The sequence below is a fragment of the Antrostomus carolinensis genome, unplaced genomic scaffold (assembly GCF_000700745.2).
Source record: "Antrostomus carolinensis isolate BGI_N321 unplaced genomic scaffold, ASM70074v2 scaffold7767, whole genome shotgun sequence".
Taxonomy (NCBI): domain Eukaryota; kingdom Metazoa; phylum Chordata; class Aves; order Caprimulgiformes; family Caprimulgidae; genus Antrostomus; species Antrostomus carolinensis.
This window is the reverse complement of record NW_010329418.1, coordinates 28,206-41,001: the sequence shown is the minus strand read 5'-3', so window position 1 is coordinate 41,001 and position 12,796 is coordinate 28,206. Positions and strand designations below refer to the sequence as shown.

Here is a 12,796-nt window from a genome sequence, read left to right as displayed (position 1 = left end):
TATTTTTTTTTTTGTTTTGGTGGGGGGGTGGGGGGGCTTTGAAATAGGAGGGGTATGGAAAATCACTTTTTCTAAATATATCCAGAGTGGGATTGTACATGACTGATGTCTAGAGGACAACTCTTATTTATGCTAAGTTTTAACTCCTGTCTTCATTGTCCATGGAGTAAAAATAAAAACTTGAAATGTTTTTTTAACTCAAGTGTCTGGTTTTGGTGGGTAGAAGAAAGGGAGAGCAAATGGGAGGTTTTTAGTCTTTCTCTTTCTTGGCCATTCCAGTTTAGCAAATCATGTATCCCAAAACTTTCTCCATAAAATCTTGATGAAAACCTGTTTATCTGCATGGAATATTTTTGTTTCCACAAATTTTCATTTTATTAAAAATGTTCTGAATAGCTCTAGTCTCAGAGTATGTATACACTCCAGTGCTGGATTTACTCAGTACTTGGGCTGTTGCACAGGTTGGCTAACAGGAACGGTGTCTTCATTGGCTTCAGGGCACATTGTTCCAGTGAAACTTTTATAAGCCAGTCACCCAAATATTGATAGACACACAGGCTCTTTTGCCTGAGGTACACTGCTGCTTCTGCCATTACTCTTGCAAATATCCAAATAAGCTTGGTGAAGAAAGGGAGGAGTCTTAATGTGGAATTCCTTTATATCTAAGACAAGAACATAACCTAATGTTACATTTCCAATTTTAATCAGTTCCAACTCCGATGCAAAAAAAAAAAGTATCAAAAAGTCTTAAAAACCTGTTTGTAATGAATTGAGATGACAATCAAAGCCATCTCATTCTTTGTTGTTCTACAAATTTTAAGAGGTCTGAATCATCACCCACATCGATATATTCTTTCATCACTCACTGTCATCCTACCCACTCTATACTGCCAACAATATGCAGATTTGTCTCCACTTTTTGTCCTAGTGAAACTCATGTTGATGTTTACAGTTCATTGAAGTATGTGATTTATTAGGTATGCAGTAAAGATTATTAAATACGGAGTGAAGACTTCAGGAAGAACACACTCCAGGGATGAAAAAAAAAATGTCATAGATTTGTAAGCTGAGTGTAGAGTAAAATAATGTTTTTGGGACCAATTTCATATTTTACAGATGAATTCTACTCTTACTTTTTAAATTTTAAAAAAATTATAGAACATTTTTAGAAGGAACAAAAGCCATCAATGTATTAGAATAGAATGGGACTGTACAGCATCTCGGTGTTTCATATGCATACATATACACTCATATAAATAATTACTACTGGTTTACTACTATCTTAAGCAGTACCTTACATGCTAAAGAGTCAGAGAATGTTTTACAAGCCTTAGAGCTGATCAAGGAGGTCCTCTTGCCTTCTCAAGTTACTGGGCCGCTCCAGAGAGAGTGTTTTGGCCATTACTGAGCTGATGAATTTTGGACAATGCAGGTCATACTCCTAATTGTGCGCAGTGCTCTCTGTATGCACTTGGGCAAAGGGTATCATGTGTGATCACATCATATGTGAACAAATTTTAATTCAACTTTTCAAACTACTAGGGTGTATTATTTAAAGAATGCTCTGTTCAGTCACTTCAGAATATGACTTTTAAAACTGATGTTGATGACACTCCTTAACGAAGAATCACATTTCAATGGACAGTGTAACTTTACTCTTTGAATCCTCAGTTTCAGGCAGTGGGTATGTGCAGTAAACTCTTCTTTGTGTAAAAACACCACATGCTGAATGCAGCAGAGGGAGTTGCCAAATTGTAACATAACCTTAAAATCCGTTCCAAAATGTTTTACCATTCACTGAAAAAATGTTATGCAAGGAAGAAATGTCTTTTCATAGTTTTAAAAAAATACATATGTAAGTATGTATGTGTATATATATATATATACACTTTATATATTTATGCTTTTATTAAACCGATATTAGGTAACTGATCCTCCAGTAAGACTCACATGTTCATGGCATTAAAATCTACAACCATGTAGGCTTAAACCAAAATCAGTGAAATCTTGTATAGCTGCAGAAATATATACATAAATTTACTTTAACAGGGCTGGGTCTTTGTACTACAAAAGTCTTATAAAATACTCATCTGTAAATGCTTTGCAAATGCAGTTCTATGAATTCAAATACTTAAGTGCACATATAAATTATTTTAGATCATTATATACATAAGACTGCTGGGTTTCTGTATGATCATGGTGAAGTCCCTGTAGCGCTGGGATTTTTGATTTCTGATTCCTGTGGTACTGCTTTTTCCTAGACCATATATTTTATTTTGAAAACTCATTATATAGCTTTATCTCTTCCAAATCATTTATTTCATGAAATATAGAAAGCCTACTCCTTTTAAATGATTTTGTCTCTTCTGCATTTGGATAACAAGTTTATTGTGATATAGTATGGGAAAACAGGTTTTTGAGCTAACCAGCAATACTTGCATTGTGCCATGTATTTTGCCTGGATTAATAAATAGTTCATTATGTCTGTATTGCCAAGGATATTCCTAATATGCAAAACTTCTCTTTGGGATTTCCCAGATAGAAACATGTGCTACTGATTTTGCATGCCTCGGAGATGCATTGAAGTGAGGTAATAAGGAGGACACACAACATGTGTCCATTTTGTCCAGATACCTTCTAATTGTAGACAGTTGGTTAACGTCTTGTTTCTTTCTACCAGACAAAATTTATGATAGAAAAATTGGAGAGCTCCAGACCCTCTGGATGTAAGCTAGGCCAAGTTAATATGCGTTGTGTTTAGCTGGAGTGTGTAATTGGCTGCATGGCAAAGTGCACAAGAGAGGTAGTTTTTCTCTAAGTGTGAAAAGAAAAGCAGTTTATTTAAGTGAGACAACAGTAACTAATGATTGCTGAATACAGTGATCTTTAACTATAATACTGCATTCTAATGTGCATGTCATTACAGTTACAGTGGCTTACAGGAAGGCAGAGCTTTCATGTAGCTTCTAATAGGAAGATCTTATTTTCTGTCATTCTTTTAATGCTGGACTTGTGAAGCCTTTCTCAGGATTTTTTCAGCCTGATGTAAAGAACAGTGTTATTGTCATGGGCCACTGCCAGGGTCTGTTTACTACCAACTATTGCAACTTCAAACTGGTGCTGTAATGGATCATCCACACTACAACAGGTTAGCCTGGGGGACTGTCTGCTTTTAAGATGGGTCCCATTCTAAGAAGGTATTTAAAGACTGTGACTTTGCATGGGATCTGAAAACTAGAGCATATGTGAGATCCTGGGTGAAGAGTAATTTGAAGTTCCTGCATGCTGCTCTAGAAAAAACTTTAGTCATCTTTGGTGGTTAGGCCAGCTCTAGAGTCTTGCAACATCTAATTTGCTGGAGCTCATCATTACTGAAGGAAACCGGGCACAACGATCCAAGCAGCCTGATCTGAATGAACAAACATACAGATAAACCTGTTGTAATCTGATGGTGCATCATGAATCCAGCTGGTTTCTAAAAGTGCATGTGAATGTAGCCGCAGATAGACACCATGTCTGAGGAGTTAGGTAGAGTTTCAGTGAGTTTCTTTCTCACTCTCTCCCTTTTTTAAAGATACGATTGTATCTTAGTAAAATATGAAAGGTCATTCCTAATATCCAGTGAACATCATTGGATCTGACATTGTGTCTCTGAGGCATGTGAAGTCACTGTCTGTCTAATTCCCCTCTGCCTGTGTTTTTGTTTGCTTGGGGAAATGCTCAGAATATAAGGGAGCATATAGCTTTTTCCAAAGCAAGCAAAGTCCTCAGGAGTTAAGTGGGCTTTTATTGTTGTGTGGAAAAGGGGTGGTAGAACAATTTGGCAGGAAATAAACCCCCGTGCATTCCAGCTTATCCTCAGATATTAGAGGAACTGGGGACGGCTAGTCTTAGAGAGGATTGGAGAGGATTCTTTGCATGCCAGTTGCATTCTTCCCTGGGATCTTCAATATTATACCTTTCCTTAATGTGTGAACGAGGCCATTTTTTGATTTCTGAGTTACCTCCAGTAATTATTCCACATTTATATAGACCAATAGTAGCTTATTGAGACACTTAGGAAGTAATTTATTAAATATTTTTTTTAATGAAATGGGAATCAAGTGTGCATCTACTTGAAGCAAGAGGTAAAATGAAGACGGTGGGAATCTGGCATGTTGAAGAACAGTGTTGGAGACATTATTTACCTTTTTTCTTTCTCTTTTTTTTTTTTTTCTTCATAGATAAAGCATTTCTAATTTCTTTTTTTTCTTTCATCATCATTCATTATTTATATTCAAGTGGCATAGGTAGGTTTCAGCTGAATTGGAGCATTGTCGTATGGTACTTACATGATTTGGTTACCTCAGCTCTAAGCGGGAAGGAAAGCTGGAAAGGGTAAGACAGAAGTATCTCCTCCTCTTTTGAGGAGACCCTTAAACTCTGCAGGCTGGCTGTTTTGGTATGAAGAAAATACCCTTTTACCCTTCTAGTTTATGCTGCCAAGTACCCAAGTTACAGATAATGAATCTGAATAAGGAGTTAAGTCTTTCAGAAAGGAGTTTTTGACTCCAGCTCATTCTCTCTACAGAACCTCTCACTCATCTCTCTTGCTTGAAGTTGGATCTTACCACCTAGGTATGGCACAAGAGGACGAGAGATTTTTGTTGTTGTTTTAATTGTTGTATTTTATTTCATTTCCATAGTCAGATAGAAAGTGTTAAAGATATGTCATATTTTACTGACTGCTGTTTTGTTAATGGAAATATCTTAAGAGTCTGCAGCCCAGGTGTTTGACAGCCTTATTTTATGGCTTAATTGTTAATATTAGGAAGAGGCTAAGTGTGAAATTCTGTTTGCTGCTGTAATGAATAACCTATGAGGAGGCAAGCAAAGACTGGTGAAAGGTATAGGCAGGACATGTTACAACAGTTAGTGGCATACTAGATTTTGAGCAAACAGCAACATAAGGGTGGGCAGAATGCAAAACCAGCTTGATGCAGCTCCACAAGGGTCCAGCCTGCTTCCACTGTTCCAACTAGACCACCAAGGATTGTGCTCTTCCAGCTGTGCCTTAATTGTTATCTGATGGATTCCTTCATTGCTGCTTTTCACAAAATCCTTGGAAATAATTTGTTCTGAGATTCAAAATAAATATGAAGAAAGAAGGGAATGGAAGGTGAAATCCACCCCTACTGCCATCATGTGCAGGTGATACAAGGCTACAATGTATTTTGGCTTGCATCTCTCATCTTTGTTGTGAGAAGGTAGACCCAAATGTTCTGTTGAAATATGTATCTTTTTCTTTCTCTGCCATACTTGGGTATCTGTCTCCCTAGGAGACAGATACACTACAATGGAAGGAGATAGGCCCTGACTCTTCTCCTGTGCATGGAGAACAATAATGAAAGAAGATCGAAAAGCATATACAAGGAGTTTTTTGATCCCCTGATTTTTTCCTATCCACTCACCCACAAAAGAGTGAGACAAACTAGCCCATTTTCTCTTTTTTTTTTATTAATTTTTACTTCATACATAGGGTTTTTATAGGTTGGTCTCATTGTAAAGACTGAATCCTTTATATTTTGCTTCACCATTTTATCAAACACCTTGGCTTTACTTTCTCCTACTTTAGAAAATGAGAAAGCTGAGAAACTCAAAATTTTCTAGCTCCAAAAGTCAGTTTAATGTTTGTTTGGAGAAAGCAGGGTAGTTCTATGAAGAAAAAAGGATCTTTCTTCTTTTTTGCTGCTCTTTGATAGGGGAATTGTTATAGGCCACCGAGAAGCTTTTTGATACCAAAAAAATTATGTTAGCTTAATGGTTTAACACACCTTTTCTTTGAAAAAGAAGTTAAATTTATAAAGCACTGTTTTTTTCAGACTTGAATCTTCTGATTTTGGGGATTACCCATGATAAATGGCTAAATAGAATGTTGTTATGAAGAGAAACAACTACAGGTGCATGAAAAAATCAGTGCAAAATATGAATGCTCTAACATTCTCTAACAGTTACATTCATCAAAGTCCTTTGTCTATGATAGCATCAGTTCTATGTCTAATTCCACCCATTGGAAGTACATTTAGGAGCAGGTTTTCATGTTCAGTGAAAGCTCTTGAAATTAGTTTCCTTCAGGGCATTCATTACAATGATGTAAATCCAGAACAATTAAACTGAAATTGATGATGCTACTCCAGATTTACATATCTGTAATGGAGAATACAACCTGGCTCCTTATGCATATGAAATCCCAGCTCATGTAAAAGGCATGGAAGAGAATAACTTTTAATGGGACCGTTTATAAATTTTCTGAGAAGCGTTTTTTTTTAAAGGAACAAGTGCACGTTGGTCAACTATCAGACAGTGGTGCTGTTGATTCCAGATTGCATGTGTATTACTCACAGATCCAGCTATCTGTTCTCATTCATACTCACCTTTGGAGTCATTGATCCCTCATACTGAAACAGAAGCACTTGTTCCTGGAGGGGATGCAGGACTTTGTCCAACTTGGTTTTAGTGGCTGGACATCTGTTCAGACAAGAGAGAAAGCTATCAATCAAGTGCATCTGCAATCACTGAGGTAAGGTATATGAAGTTACTACTTCCCTCCCTGTTCACAGCAAGAACTTTTTATAACTCAGAGGCCTGGGAACCCAAGTCTGTACCTTTCAGGCAAATTCCTGTTGACTTCAACCAGGGTTTGTTCCTGACAGATACCTTCAAGACTGGGTCTTGTGTACAATGAACACCTTCAATCCCTAACTCTTACTTTTGTGTTTTGTTTTGTTTTTTTCTTAGGAAGGAAACGGAATTTTTTGTTGAAGTCCTACAAGGTCAAATGGTTCACTGAAGCTTTTTCTTCTCCTTCTGTTACCACATATGCAGCTTCTCTACAAATCAGAAAAAGACTGAGAGTAAATCTTGCTCTTGGAAGATTAAATACTATTTGATGGTAAATTGAGCAAGATATACTGGGGCAGCAATAATTGCTACCTACTGTCGTTGTATTTGGTCTTAATGTTATTAACAGCTAATAAACGTTCATTTTTTTTTATTTTTCAGATGCAGAGGTTGAAGAGCTGATCCTCAAAACTAATCTGTGATGAAAGGCTTGATAACTGTCTGCTTTCTACATGCTACATTCCTCCAAAATGTGTTGTTATTCAAGAAGTTGATAATCCTGAAATGTTACCTCTAATTTTTTTCATCTGGTATTGAATTTTTTTTACATACCAAGTCAGCTGCTGAAGAAAGGGAAGAAAGAAGTAGAAGATTTTTGTTTCTTTAATGGCTTTAATAACAACATATTGCTGAGGCTTTAAAATAAATATAATTTTTATTGGTTTTCTTGCAGACATCTCCTTTTCTAATCTTGTTTTTTTTTTGGTTGTTGTTGAATGAATGCCTGTAGTTAAATGTCTTGCTAAATAATTGATATACCTTCAAACCATGTTTTTGTGTGCTCTCCATCTTCTCTCTATAGTAATTGCTGGTAATAATTAGGTACAGTAGAACACTGAATACTTCTTTCAGATACTTACTTATTCACCTAACTGGATTTGCAAGGTGATGTGAGAGAAGTGAAAAGGTCAGATTTTTAATATAGGAAGGAAGGAGAAGTGGAATTCAACTTTAGAATTATTTAACTATTTTGTTCTCTTTCATCTTTCTTTTTTTTTCGCTACTCTTTTAACTCTCCTTTTGCTGCTCCTGCTTTTTCTGTTAATTCTCCTCTGTTCTTCTCCATTTGCTTCCAAAAAGTCCTAGGAAGACCTAGATGAAATTTTGTTTTTATGAACAAAATAGTCAACATAGGTAATAAGATCAGTTGCCAGAAAAGAGGACTGTAAGGAATCACCTGAATTACTGAGTCCAGTCCTCTTGAAATGGCAACCTAGGTAACAGATGTTTACTTGAATAGCATCTGCAACAGTTCAGCTCACTAAACGTCACAATGTCCATGAAGTTCTGATTAATAACCTTCAGCCTTATAGGAAACAACAATAGTGCAGCTGCAATATGCCACAGGAAAAAAGTGAGATACTGGAATCACCGCTGGTGTCCTAGATCCCTGCAACAACAAGGGATTTGCTAGGTGGATTTCCCAGATGGTCTCTAGTAGTATCTTATTCCCTGCAGAAGACGGAGTAAAAAAGCACAACCTCCAATAATCCCTATCAGTCTGCTTGAGGTTTTGTCTGCCATATGTTTCATCAAAACATCCTGCCTTATATTTCACCTCTAACAGTGACTGATTTTGAATACTTAAAAGAAACAATTAAAAAAGCAGCATCTGTGTTAGTTATTGAGGCAGGGAGGGGATGGTAATGTAGGTAAGCATTGAAAGCTGTGAAATGTGTGCTATGTTTATTAAACACAGTCAAAGACAGTTGAAATAATTTTGCAAAATGTGGTAACAACTAAGCTACTGACTGTTACAAATACTACGGAACAGTGTTCTTGTGCAATCAGCAAAAGATCCTGGAAACCAGTATTTGAGAACTGTGTAAACAGTCAACATTTGGTTTTCACTGGGCACTGATGAAAGAGTATGAACACATGAACAAGTATGAAAATATGCAGTGAAAGGTAGGGGTCTGTAACTGGTGTGAGTTTTCATTCTACCCATATAAGTGTGACATATCATGAAACATTTTAATACTGGCTGAATTCCATATGCATCTGGAGAGTTTTTACTAAGCTGCTGCTTTTTGGAGCTCAACAGTGTGTCTATGAAATACTGCAGCTGTTACTTGGATCTTGGCATGGTACAACTGAATATTTCACATATAGATGCTTCTTCTCATCAGCTGCTTTGGTCACAGACTGTCATTCTCAACATCCCTTCACACCTATTCAGTCTGTGTTTTCTTAACTCTTCTCATCATGAATAAGCCATGAGCTACTCCATGGAATTGATGAATAACAGTACATGCTGTTCTCTTCATATACATACGTACGCACACAATTTTTTACATGTCTATCTATTTATCTGTCTATTTGTTTATTTATTGCCCTTGTATGATGAGAACAATCATATCCAGTGGCCATGACCCAAAGTTGATGGAATCATACACATGAATCAGGATACATACACAGCTCACATCTCTTGTTGAGGCAACTGCAATGACACGCACCCAACCTTTATGTACAGGTGCTCCAGTAGACAAGAGTGTATGATTGTCTTTTCACGTGAGTTTTATTTAAAATCAGGATGATATCTTGTATATTGCTTCTTACTCCATTTTATATTTGGGTAGAGGCCATGAAGTAATGTGTTTCCTCCTCTTGTGTTTCCCATGGCATTTGGGAATTGTCTGACTCCGTCAGGAAGTTCCCTTGCAGAACTATTCAGAATTTCTGCCCTTTAGCTTCTGCCATTGAGCTTCTGGGCTGTGCTGTCTCAGGATGGATAAAAGAATCTGCATGAAAAACAGGGAAAGGTGAGTTCATTTCCTCACAGGTTACCATTAATGTCCCCAGTGTTGCCTGTCCTCAGTCCTCACCATTATACTATGAGCTCTAGATCAGCTCTGAAAAGATACATGGATATTCTTTGGGCCTTTTGTACTGAATCAGCGATACATTATAATTTGTACGTATCTTTGTCTCACTTTGTAGTTAGTCATGTGCTCTTAAAAATCTTTTGCAGATGGAACCCCGTGGGACTGGACCTGTATCAAAAACTGTATTAAATGACTAAAATAAAGGTTTTCAAAATTCCTGTTTCCCCCAGTGTGTTGCTTAGAGGAATAGCTGTGTTTAGTGGAAAAGAAGTCAGAGTCTGGGGATGTGTTGCACCTCATACCCTCTTGGCTCAGCCGGGAGATGGAGAGATGAAGGAATGAGATACAGCCTTATTTTGGAATATGTTTCCTGGGTCAATTACTCCTTAAAGATGATTGTCTTACAAGGTTGATGCTTCTCTGTGGTTTATTAGATGCCTTTTAAAATCCACCTCTATACATAATAATGCAATTAATTGTCTACCATGCCTTCAAGAAACACATCATATACAGGTTTATGTAATATTGAAAAAAGATATTGAAAGCCACAGTGGATTTGAATAAGTGACAAAACACCAAGGAACTGAAAAACTTGCTACACAAAGAGGGAATTACCTTTTTAGGGATAAAGAAGTGGCGACTTCATTGCAGATGTCACTAGTTCTTACCAATTAATAGATTGTCTTTTTATTTTAGAAGACACGGTTATGAAAAGATTCAGCAGGTGAAATTTTTTAAGTTAGGTTGTAATTGAGAGAAGACATTTTTCAATGATTGTAACCAACCATTCATATGAAAGCAGTTAATTATTAAACAAAAATTTATACATAAAGTAGTTGTTCTTTGTATAAATATTTGTTCTAATTAATTTGGCATGATTGTGTTATTTAGGAAAATGGTGATAACTATTCCTTCCTGTTCAAGAGTTACCAGGTGATGTTCTACAGTGCAGACATTCTCTTCTGAGCTTAACATCTATGACTCTGTAGAAGTGTCTTGAATACTTAAAGAGCCAAAAAGGCTTTTAGCCTCTTAGACTGCCAGTTCCCTGGCATAAGCTTTTGAAAAACCTGGCCTAGATATCTATATTTCATAGTCTTTAGTAATTTACTTAGCCCTGCATACATCTTGTTTGGGATATAAAACCCAGGACAGGTTTTTTACGTTTTACTGCACTCACTATGCCAATTCAAGATCATCCTTATTAGTATAAGAGGTAAGTAGTTTTTAAGACTCTCTCTACACTCTTTTTACCTTCCTTAGTTTTCCTTTTTTAAACAGGAAATCGGCAGGAAGTATGCTGCTTTGCTTTTACTCTGTTTCTCTGTTTAAATTTTGTTGGGTTTTTTTTTTCATATTTAATGCTGACTTTATAATGATGTTTACAATACCAAGAACTTATATCTAGAGCTTTATATGCCAAATAGCAAATTTAAAAAAATGAATTTAGGCTCTGTGAATCTACTGTTGAACTGTGAGACACTCAGTTATCTGTACTTGAACTATTCTACCTATGTAAGATAGGCAGTGTCAGTAGTGGCAGGATCTTAAAAACTTTTGCTCCACCTTTTTTATCTTTTCCTAATTGAGAGTTATGTCCTCTGTATACGATGCTGCAGTGTTACTTTTTACATTTGTCATTTAATGTCTATAATTAATACATTTAATTTTTAGGATATACTGTTTCTAATGAGGTAATTCTGTGCATAATAACTTTATACAACACAAATGAGATATTTATACCTTCACCAAAATGTTAATTGCCAGAGGTAATTGTTAATTGCCGAAATTAATTGCCAGAGGTTCCTATATCTTAGTTTTTTGGATTTACATAGCATGTTTGGGATTCTGAAAACATCAATAAATAAATCAGCGTAACATTGGATCAGTCCCATGAGGCAAGCGTAGTCCATCACTGTCTATTGATTAGTAAATACAGGCATGACATAATTCATTGACTTTCCCAAAGCCAAGCAATCTGTAGGAAAGCTGGAGAAGTCATTTGTTTCCTGCATGCTATACCTGAACATTAATCACAGTACTAATCCTTATCACCAGCCATGACTGTTCAGTTAGGGTAAAGAGGCAGAGCCAACTTCAGTTCAATAACCGTTGGAAAGTTTCCTCTGGTTTTATTAGCATAGCTAAAATTCAAAGCAGTTTTTAAAAATGTTTTAATTTGCTCTTTGCTGGAACCATAAGGATGACAATTTCACTGATTCTCTTGATAAATCTATCCAGCCCTCATCATGAAAACATATATATATATATATGTATACAGAAAAGATCCTATGGAATACATTGTTAATACTTGGGGGAATAAACATTAGTTGCCTTAAAGTTAGATGCTTACCTTAAATTTAGTCATATAGCTTCCCTGTATAGTGTATTTACATAATACAGAAGGTGGCAGCTGTCGCAGTTTATCCTGGTTTTAGATAGCAGAATGGGATTCAGTAGTGTAGAGATGAGCATTTAGTACCCTTGTAGGGACCCCAGGGTAATCTGTGCCCAGCACACACCTCTCTAGAAGGATAGATCTCTCACACAGGCCTTCTGTCATATTTGCCAGCACTGTCCAGTGCTGCTGTTCCATCCTAAAATACCAGTAGAGCTCAGTTGCTTGTCCCCTAGTCATCTGGTTTCCTTTCAGACTCTCTTGCCCATCCATATAGGCTCTTCTCTTGACAGTTCAGTTGGTACAAACTGCAGTTAATTCCACTTTTTTTATATTCCTGAGGAAAAGAGAACAACATTTAGCCTCTGAACTTTTAAAAATGTGTCTCAAAAGACAGCTCTGGCCTTGAAGAGTTGGAATGGATACAGCCATTGATTTGCTGATTGGATCATTGATTCAACTAAGTAATGAGTACGTAGCCAAAACTGCAGGGTGATGAGACTGTAGAAGTGTCAGAATCATTGTCTGAAGCAGTATAGCACTGTGATTACTTCTGCTTAATTATGAAAAAAAGTCAAAAGAATAGTTCAGATCACTGAAGTGCTGGACTTTAAATCTAGATTTTCAGTTTATGTACAAAATATGAGTGTGCATATGCATGTGTGTACCTGTATCAAGCGAGTTGTTTGACTTCCTCCTTAAATATTACCATACAATACGTGTTTCACGCTGCTGGTGTCTATATAAATTGCTTGGCTGAGTGCTCTTCCAGTTGCTAAATTTATGTCCCGCTTAATAGGTCTATGTACTTTCTATGTGTTTTTGGCAGGTGCTTTTGACAGTGTGCCTTTATACACACACCTTTAAATGACAAATTCTTTTTACAGTAGCCCATTTTCTAAAACTTATATGC

General features: G+C 36.5%; 1 protein-coding gene across 1 annotated transcript in view; it reads left to right on the top strand.

The window, feature by feature from the left end:
• NOL4 (nucleolar protein 4) overlaps positions 1-12,796 on the top strand; it is a gene marked incomplete at its 3' end in the record, with an annotated part of 34,058 nt that overhangs the window by 1,233 nt on the left and 20,029 nt on the right. The window lies entirely within an intron of this gene.